The sequence below is a fragment of the Mastomys coucha genome, unplaced genomic scaffold, assembly GCF_008632895.1.
Source record: "Mastomys coucha isolate ucsf_1 unplaced genomic scaffold, UCSF_Mcou_1 pScaffold1, whole genome shotgun sequence".
NCBI classification, from domain to species: Eukaryota; Metazoa; Chordata; class Mammalia; order Rodentia; family Muridae; genus Mastomys; species Mastomys coucha.
In genome coordinates this window covers 47,916,760-47,925,361 of record NW_022196891.1, presented here as the reverse complement: position 1 = coordinate 47,925,361, position 8,602 = coordinate 47,916,760, and the positions used below count along the sequence as shown (strand labels likewise).

The following is an 8,602-nucleotide window of genomic DNA, read 5'->3' as shown; positions in this document are numbered from 1 at the left end:
GACCCTGGGCTTGTTAGATCACCTGGGAGTGCAGCAGCTTCCTCTGTGTGTTGTGGGACTGGCTGCAGAGCCTTGGCCCAAGGTCTGTTCAGGACATCAGCCCAGAGAGACTGGAAGGAACCTGAGCCACTTTGCTGGTGGATTTACTGTGTGCCTAGTCCCGCTGGTCCCAGTTACTCCAAGTGTTGAAACAGATGTTGTAACCTCCTCACCTCTGATCCTGAGAGTGTCAGAGTGCCTGGGAGTTGAGCTTCCTCTGGGTGTTGTGGGACTGGCTGGAGAGCTTGCACCCAAGGTCCACTCAGGACACCAGCCCAGAGCCATTTTTTAATTTTTTTAACCATCTTCAGATCCCAAAGTCTGTGAGTTTTGTTTCACTAAGAACCAACTGAAAACAGTTTTCTTTTATTCCTTCTCACTCTTCCTTTTGGTAAGAATCCATCTTGGTTCAGAGTCCCAGGTGTCATGGTAGGTTCATCAATAATTAGCAATGTGACCATGGGCACAGTGCTCAAAACACTCTGATCCTTAGCCTCCTCTTCTGAGAATATTGGACCCTACCCCTTAGGATTGCAGAGATGAAGGGAGAGAGAGCTCTTCTACATTCTGCATATTCCTGGTATTCAGTGGACCACCATATATATTCATATACATTTGAATTTTTATCATTTTATTCTTTTCCTCTCTGCTGCTGCAAGGAAGGGCCCCAGAGCAATTATGAACAATTCAGTCTATGCAACATCTTCGCTGGCAACTAGGCATTTTCTTTGATCCCAAATACAATGCTTCAGTACTTTGAAGTTGTGCTCAAGTGGGACATTTGCACATTTCTTTCAAATCCTTCTTTTTGTTAATTGCTCATTTCTCTACTATTTAATGTTCAAGGGATGTTATATCCAAAACCAAAAGCAATAAGGGAAGACAGTTAACCTGGTACTGAGTCTCACTTTCTCTCTATGACACTTATTTGTGTCTAGAGGCTGGGGGGCTTTTTGGTCTATCACACACTGTTAGATGCCAAAGCAGTTCTTAGAATGAACGTTCTTTTGGAGCTGGATGAACACACAGCTGTATTCTATGCTCATACTTGATGTGCTTCCTTGGAGGCAGAAGTGAGGTGGATTATGGACTATGGGTGACTCTTAGCACCTTTAGATTTCTTAGTCTCCTCAAGACAAACACTAACAGATATAGGCGAGGTGTTACAGACACAGTCTTTATCCTCTGTATAAGGACAGCAAATCATTCTCATGCTTTAGCTCTGTGTTCTTATTTTTTGTCTTTGAGTCAGGGTCTTGTGTAGCCCAGGCTGTACTTGAACTTGTTATGCAGCAAAAGCTGTCCTTTTAACTGCTGATCCTTATTTCTTTATATCCAGGGTGTGGGGTTACTTGGCCCATCCCCCAAACCTGACTTCATCCTGGGTCTCAGTGGTTGGTTGCTTGCAAGTTACATAATTGTCTGTGAAGTTAGGTTCCTGTCTAGCTGCTTTCAGCTCTAGAAGTCAATGTTTTCCTCAGTTTATAATACCCCAGGGTTCTAGATCACACACATGAATGGTCATGGCATATCTGAGAGACCTGGCATTATGGACTTGAATAGGGACCACTTCTAAACTATGGTACCAACCTTACCCCTGGTAGCATTTTTAAATGTAATCAAGTTACGTGAGGGCATATTGAGTTATGACGAATCTTAACCCAATGACTAGAATCCATGGAAGGAGGGCAAACTTCAGTAGAGACACAAATAGGAAGACATCATATGACAATGGAGACAGACTGGAGCAGTACCTGGGATAAGCCAGAGCTCTAGGGTTTGCCTGCACATGAAAGAAACTAAAAGAGACACACCAAACAGAATCTCACTCAGAATCTACTGGGGGCAATCAACATTTTTCCACACCTTGACTTACATGCCTATCTTCCAGGACCGGGCAAATATTTTAAGTTGATTTAAGCCACTCAGTGTGTGGACATTTGTGATAGCATGCAAGGACACTAATATACCCATCAATCTTCACCTGTGAGAGATGAGTGTGCCTGGCCTATTTAGAAGTGAATTCTGCAAGCACTGTCATGCGCTCTGTAAGAGGACATTTTTGTCTCCCTAGCATGCATGTGCTTGGGGCTCTGGATCATGAGCCTCCCCCACCTTGGAAGCTCCTGGTCTTCTGGGTTTGCTGGTCACTTGCTTGCTAGTTTACCTTGCAATCTCTTGACTGGCTCCTTCATTGCTGATTATTTTGAACCTAGACAGAAACTAAGAAAAGCGCTTAGAAAACAATTCTTGGTTGCATTTAGCTGATAATAATTTTAATTTGCAATTTTCTTGTCAGGATGAGTACCAAGAAGTTGTTAAAAAAATCATTATTCAGCAATCTCATGTCAGTGTCATTTTATACTGATGGGGTAATTTCTCCCTTCAGAAAGAGCTATTTCTTGAGTAATTATTTTGGGTACTAAGTGACAGGCTCAGACTATTTTGGGACTCTGTGGCCTTGTCTCCTGACTTTCGTTTACCTTGAGAATAGCTTGTGTGGCGGGTATCACCTGTGAGTCACTCTTCTTCCAGTGAGTCTTGGTGATGTTCCTGTCTTCAGCAGACAGCAGAATGTGACAGGGATGGCTCAGGAGACCAACTGCTGTGTGGTTCTTATGTAAGACTAGCAGAGAGGATTGCTCTTGATTGCTTCTTACTAAGAATCCTTTGACTCTGGCTAGGTGTGAGACTGGCGCACACACACACACACACACACACACACACACACACACACACACACAAGGAGTCGAGTCAGGGAGAATGAAAAAGAGGGGGAGGGGAAAAGGAGGAGAGGGAAGAGAATGCTTAGGAAATTTACTAGATGTGAAGAAGTATACAATAGCTAAGTATGACAGCTTTATTTAGAGCTTCCAACTTAAAGCCTTCCAGTCAAACCAACACAGGTGTAAAGGAAGTAGGCTTCATTGAGGGCTCCTACAATGCAGCTTTCATAATTACTTGTTAATTTCTACAAGAAGGAATAAAGGGGAAATAAAGAGAGCTATTACAACACTTTCAAAATTGCCCAAATATCACATTTTCTGGATGATGACAAATGAATTAAAGTAATGCTCAAATATTCCAACTTTCATCTTGTTCTCACCTTCCTCCAACATGAGTTTCACTGAGAGCACTTACTATTGCCTCACCATTGTACAGACTGGATTCTTCTGTAATTATTCTGGATTCTTATTGATGGTATTTAAGAGAAGGCAGCTCCTTGGGATGGAAACTGTGAGGGAGATGCTTAGTGTCAAGGGCTGAGCTGGGACAGGAACTCCTCTACAGCAGAGGGCCTCTGTCTTGCTCTTGCTAGGGTCCATGGTCCAGGGTTTCTTACTCCTTGGAGGCCATGTAGGACATGAGGTCCACCACCCTGTTGCTGTAGCCATATTCATTGTCATACCAGGAAATGAGCTTTACAAAGTTGTTATTGAGAGCAATGCCAGTCCCAGCATCAAAGGAGGAGTGGGAGTTACCGTTAAAGCCACAGGAGACAACCTGGTCCTCATTGTAGCCCAGGATGCCCATTGTAGCCCAGGATGCCCTTTAGTAGTATGTCCTTCACCACCTTCTTGATATCATCATACATGACATGTTTCTCCAAGCGGCATGTCAGATCCACAATGGATACACTGGGAATAGGAACATGGAAGACCATGCCAGTGAGCTTCCTGTTCAGCTCTGGGATGACCTTATCCACAGCCTTGGCAGTACTAGTGGATGCAGGGATGTTTTGGGCAGCCCCATGGCCATCATGCCATAGCTTTCTAGAGGGGCAATCCACAGTCTTCTGGGTGGCAGTGATGGCATGGACTGTGGTCCTGAGTCCTTCCATGATACCAAAGTTGTCATGGATGACTTTGGCCAGGGGTAGGAACTAAGGGGTGGGAATTGATGCAGGAAACATTGTAGACAATTTTGAGTCATATTTCTCGTGGTTCACACCCATCACAAACATGGGGGCATCAGCAGAAGGGGTGGACATGATAATCCTTTTGGCCCCACTCTTCAGGTGCACCCCAGCATTCTCTATGGTGGTGAAGGCACCAGTAGACCATACAAAATACTCGGCAGCATCCCATTTGATGTTAGTGAGATATCACTCCTGGAAGAAAATGATGGCCTTTCTGTTGATAGCAAACTTCCCATTCTCAGCCTTGACTGTGCCATTGAACTTGCCATGGGTGGAGTCATACTGGAACATGTAGACCATGTCACTGATGGCAAAAATCTCCACTTTGCCAGATGAGCAGGCAGCCCTGGTAACCAGATGCCAAATCTGTTCACTAAGACCTTCACCATCATGTCTAAGGGATGCGGCTTGCACTGCAAGAGAGGATGAGTCTGTCTCTTGAACAGGGAAGAGCAGAGAGATATGACCTGGATTCCAAAATTTCTACGATGTCTGTATTAGGCCAACATCTTCTGGCACTAACAATTTTTAATGTTTAAGAGAGGGAAATGATGTTCTCATAGTGTGGACTCTTGAGCAGCCAAAACAAGGGCAATATGTGCAGTGCTTACTGTAACCAACAAGGGTGCCAACAGTACTTTCATGAGATGACCCTCAACTCTACTTTACATAAAGAAATTGACATAGATATGTTCAATTCATTGCTCTAGAACATGGGACAGGGCAAAAAACAGGAAGGAGGTTTCAGTGCACAGGCCACAGAGTTCATATCACATGCTGACAGCTGGAAAAAAAAAACTATATTTACAAAGAAAATTTAGGACTGGAGAGATGGCTCTGCCATTAAAGGCTAGGCTCACAACCAAAAATATAAAGAAAGTATAGATAAAATCTTAGGCTGTATCATTCTAATAACTGATGGGCTTGGGTTTTATTTTATTTTGATTAATTTATTTGATTTATTTATTATTTACAGAACTGGGGCTCCAACCCAGAGTACTATCCACTTTAGTCATGCTTTAGTCATGTCAGTGCTAAAGTCTCTCATGAGCCAAGTGAGTTTTATGTATTTTAGCCGGGACACAATTTAATGACTTTACTGTTACTTACACCCTGATTTGTTTTGGGACCTGATTTCACTGTGAAGCCCAGGCTGACCTCCAATGGCTCCTCTTTCTACTTTGACTCCAGAGAGCTGTGATCTCTACGTACGGCCATGCCAGGGTCTTGAGTGGTTTTTAAATCGTAGAGAAAAAAACAAAAACAAAACAAAACAAAAACAACAAATAAATAACTCAAGCCAAAGCTCTCAAAACACCCTTTTCCCCTCTGATAATGGCATTTTCCTGAAATGATTTTCCCTGCTGTCAGAGTGTGATAAAAGACTTGACTTTACTGTTTGACTCAAGAGTTACCTGGGACATGCAGAACAAAAATATGAGTTTCATGAAACTAACAGAAAAAGCAAGGCAATTCCCCAAATCAGCAGTTTGTCTCTATAAAGTACAGATATGCCAGGACCACAAAATCAACACTGTCATTTTTGCCTTTCTCTGCTCATTCCAAGGTAGAAACTGTTGGTTTCAGTCTGTCTGGGGACTTAATCTGTTAGAACAATCAAGGATTTTATCAACTTCAGAGAAAGGACCCTAAAGATAACATTTATTGACTCGTTGACTGCATTCATAGAAAACAATAGATGGAATTGTAAATGTCTTGCACATTCAATAAATGAGGCATTCCATTTAATGAAAATAATATCACCATAACTCTTTTCCTTCACAAAATAGTTTCATTTGATTCACACACTAATCCTATAAGATAGCCAAGTTGTTCATACACACTCATACACACACACACACACACACACACACACACACACACACACAGATAGAGACAGAGACAGAGAGAGAGACAGAGACAGAGACAGAGAGCTCCATGCCTACTCCTGTATGTTTAATTTTCTCTTGTATAGAAAATACAAATAAAATTCTTCTCAGTTATTAAACTGTTGGCCTCTATCTCACACTTTGTTAGCCTTTTTATTTCTAATTCTTTTCCTTTTCCTCTTCCTCCTCCTCTTCCTCTTCCTCCTCCTCCTCTTCCTTCTCCTCTTCATCCTCCTTCTCCTCCTCCTTCTCCTTCTTCTTTTTCTTTTTTCTGTACCCTTCTCTTTTCTTTCTGAGACAGGGTCTCATGTGTCCAAGGTTGGCCTTGAACTCACCAAGTAACTGGGGATGACCTTGAATGGCTGATCCTTCTGTGTTGAGGATTGATTCTAATGCTTTGAATTAACCTGGCTCCCAAAATTGGGGATCTGTGTGTCCAAATGCTGAAGGTCTTTGTCCCCAATTGGTTCTTGATTGATCAATAAAGAGCTAATGGCTAATGGCTGGGTGGAGAGAGAGAGGTGGAGCTGTTAGATTTGTGAGGGCTAGGAACTTGAAGAAAGGAGAGGAGAGATCATCACATCTCAGAGGGAGACAGATGAGATTTAGAGCTGCAGAAGAAAATTCATCCAGAATACAGGTAGAAAGAAAAAGCAGCCCTATGGGAGGGGCTGCTAGAGGGTAACTGGGCTGCAAAGATAATAGATGTAGAAGGTGTTGAGTCAGGAGTACTAGAGGGAAATGTATGTTAGCCAGGCAGATAATTAGAACTACCCAGCCTTTGAGCTACTCAAGGCATATTAAAATTGATGGCCTCTGTGTTTGTGTGTGTGTGTGTGTGTGTATGTGTGTGTGTGTGTGTGTGACTGTATGCTGTTTATTCAGGGCTGAGGATTGAACTCACGACATTGTTAATGCTGGACAAGTACTCTACCAACTGAGCTACATTGTCAACCCCTTGCTTCTAACATGCTTGAGAAGGTTCACCCTTCCATAGCTGTCTTCATTCCTTGCTGCTAGCCTATGAAACCTCATTTAGTCTATGTTGGTAGGAAACTTTCTTGACTTTTAATGGTATAGTCCTTGTAGCCAAATCCTCTAGATACTAGTCTGTATTTATCTATTCTTTTTGCAGTTTCTGATCTGTGTGTGGATAAGCTCTATCATTCTTCCAGTTAGTCTTCCTTTGAACTAGTCACATGCACCTTCTGTGACAATGCCATTTGCTTCCATCATCTGTGACTCTTCCCTCAGCTGTCTGGATTGGCTCCTCTCTGTTTCTTCTGGAAAATGTTTACATTCCCTGAGGTGGTGCCTAGGACCTCTTTGCTTTGATTGTTAACATTTCTTCCATCATCATTTCAACCTTATTATCCATTCTCCTCTCCTACCTTTTACAACAGCTCGTAACTTATCCTGTACCCTCCCTCCTTGTGGGTGACTGTGCCCTCCTACAGATCTGAAGGCCAGGAACAAACTGAACAAGATTTGCCTCTCCTCTTATCTCCTCTCTAGATTATGTGGAAGAGGTGTGCCTCTCCTCTTCAAGACGGGCCTTGTTCATGATCTTGCCCCTTCCTGCCCTTTGGAGAACACAAGCTTGCTCCTTAGTCTTTTCCTTTGCCTGATGTTTTTACTGTTTAGAATCGCCACACACTCTTAGATGTTTCCAATCTTTAAAAGAGCCTGGCTATCGGCAGTGTCCTCTCCAGCCAGCATCCATTCCCATGAGGAAGGGTCTACAAATGTTCCAACAATGTTTCCAACTGTTTCCTTGTTTCTAAATCATCTTCAGGACGGGTATCACCATCAGCTGCAGTACATGCAATTGCCTCACATCTGTGGGGCTGATACTTCGTCAGCTGCAGTACATGCATAGCCTCACATCTGTGGGGCTGATACCTCCCAGGACCGCTGACTGCCAAGGGCTCTCACTTGGTTTTCCTTTCACCTGCCCTCTTCTGGCTTGTGATTGGCACTTCCTTCTTTCCTTCTTGCTCCCCAGAGAATTATAGAGCTGGTCCCTCCTTGCCCTCTGCCCCTCCCCTTTTGTTCCCCTCTTTCTTTCTCCTTTCTCTTTGAGTTTTCCAATTGGCTTACAACTTAGAATTCTTTTTGCCCTCCCCCTGCCCCCCCCATCCCGTGATACTTGGCAGGTATTTCAGCTCTTCCTGATAGCTAATTAGAGGTGTGTGTGTGAAGACAAGTGAGTGAAAGTGGTTACCAGAGAGATTACCTTGAAGCTAGACCTAATTTCTGAGGGGGAAAAAACCTAATAAACTTGCAGCTATGATACTTTATCCGTGACAGATAAGAGACACACCTTGTCCATGACTGGAGTACATTAGGGTTGTCACGACAATATGGCTGGGACAGGGTGATAGATGAGGTCTCTGAGACACTGTTGAACTGTTCTGGATTGAATATTAATTGTCTGAGAATTATTTCCTGGAGAGTTTGAGTCAAAAAAAATGAATTTTAATACTCTAAATTATTTTACTTATCTATTATCTTACAAATAGGCAACAATTCTAAACCTGTAAATATTTTGGATTACTTTACGGAGTTAAGCAGTGAGAAAAAGCATTTTCTGAAGCTTGATAGTTTAAAAATATCCTAGAGTCCTCTACTATAAGGGACAGTCTCTGAGGGAAGAAGGCATTGCAAGTTTAGAGACCTTTCAGGATGAGGTCGTTTTGAAAGGACATTTCTTGGAAACAGAGATCACCCACAGTATCTAGAGTTGCTTGGTCAC

The 8,602-nt window shown here is 42.8% G+C and overlaps 1 pseudogene; it reads left to right on the top strand.

Annotated features, from left to right (window-relative positions):
- LOC116096657 overlaps positions 1-4,294 on the top strand; it is a 44,837-nt pseudogene extending 40,543 nt beyond the window's left edge.
- Positions 4,295-8,602: the final 4,308 nt, after the last annotated feature.